Here is a 1,453-nt window from a genome sequence, read left to right on the forward strand (position 1 = left end):
AAAGTCTAAAACAAAACAAAAACAAGTGCAACTTCTGGAATATCCGTTGGCTTAAGAAATCCATGTACTTTGATTTCTTTTTACCTTTTTCTATTTCTAAACTTACTACGAAAACATGCATTTCCTTCATGCTTACAAAAATATGTAGAATACAGGTGTTGAAAAACGGAAAGATAATTTATAGATTCTTAGATTGGGTAAAAATTTTTATAAGTATATTATTTATAAGATAGCCAAAATTTATTGATTCAGCAGGGTTAAAGTCCAAGATGTAGAAAGACATAAAAACTCAGTGTAATAAAAAAATGCAGTGGTTGCCATATCAATATCATAATTTTCAAAGAGAGGTACAAAGATAATATTTTTATATATAAGATACAAAAATATGTTAAAATAGTCTTGATGCTTTGTAGTTCAGATACCATATCAGCAGACTATAGATAAAGTAAATCATTTTTATATAGAAATATGTAAAAGAATCAAATGACAGATAAAAGTAGCTGACAATTTCAACATACTTGGCTCAGCCTTTGACAGAATGATTATACAAAATCAAAAGGAGTTTCTGGTCCTGGGTTTAGAAATTTAGGCATAGAAGTTTGACTCACCCGCAAATTTGCAACTTTCAAGTGGTGGTTAGTCTCTTTAAGCCTCACTGGCCCTGCCTGTCAAAGGAGATTAATATATGTCCTTATATTACAAAGCTGTTTGTTACAAGAGTACACCAGGGAACACTGGATGGGTGGATGGTGGTAAATTAAAGAAAAGGCCATCAGAGAACTTGAGGCTTGAATATTACTTAATATTATTCCATAAACATAAACAAAGAAGAAATAATTTCCCCTAGAATAAGAAAAGAGGGCTTCCCTGGTGGCTCAGACGGTAAAAGCGTCTGTCTGCAATGCAGGAGACCCAGGTTCGATCCCTGGGTTGGGAAGATCCCCTGGAGAAGGAAATGGCAGCCCACTCTAGTATTCTTTCCTGGAAAATCCCATGGACGGTGGAGCCTGGCTCTGCCGTCCATGGGGTCACAAAGAGTTGGACACAACTGAGTGATTTCACTTCACTAAGAAAAGATAGCATATGAAAGGCACAGAGGTATGGAAAAGCAGGATAATTGTTACTGTTTAAAAAAAAATTTTTTTTTTTGGATGTGGACAATTTTTAAAGTCTTTATTGCATTTGTTACAATATTGTTTCTGTTTCGGTTTTTTGGCTGGAGGCATGTGGGATCTTAGCTTCCTGACTAGGGATCAAACCTGTACCCCTTGCATTAGAAGGCAACCTCTTAACCACTGGACTGCCAGGGAGGTCCCTTGTTGTTGTTTTTTTATGATTAATTTTCGGGAGGAAAAAAAGAGCAATGTTACAGTGTTGAGGATGTAGTTGGAACACAGAAAGTGGAGTGATGGGAAAAAATCCTGGCGCGATTGTGCCTGTGCTAGGGATATCC

The 1,453-nt window shown here is 36.3% G+C and overlaps 1 non-coding gene across 1 annotated transcript; it reads left to right on the forward strand.

Annotated features, from left to right (window-relative positions):
• Positions 1–864: 864 nt before the first annotated feature.
• TRNAC-GCA (transfer RNA cysteine (anticodon GCA)) lies at positions 865–937 on the forward strand. The gene has a single exon. It is a non-coding gene; the product is annotated as a tRNA-Cys (tRNA).
• Positions 938–1,453: the final 516 nt, after the last annotated feature.

Source organism: Ovis aries, chromosome 2, assembly GCF_016772045.2.
Source record: "Ovis aries strain OAR_USU_Benz2616 breed Rambouillet chromosome 2, ARS-UI_Ramb_v3.0, whole genome shotgun sequence".
Taxonomy (NCBI): domain Eukaryota; kingdom Metazoa; phylum Chordata; class Mammalia; order Artiodactyla; family Bovidae; genus Ovis; species Ovis aries.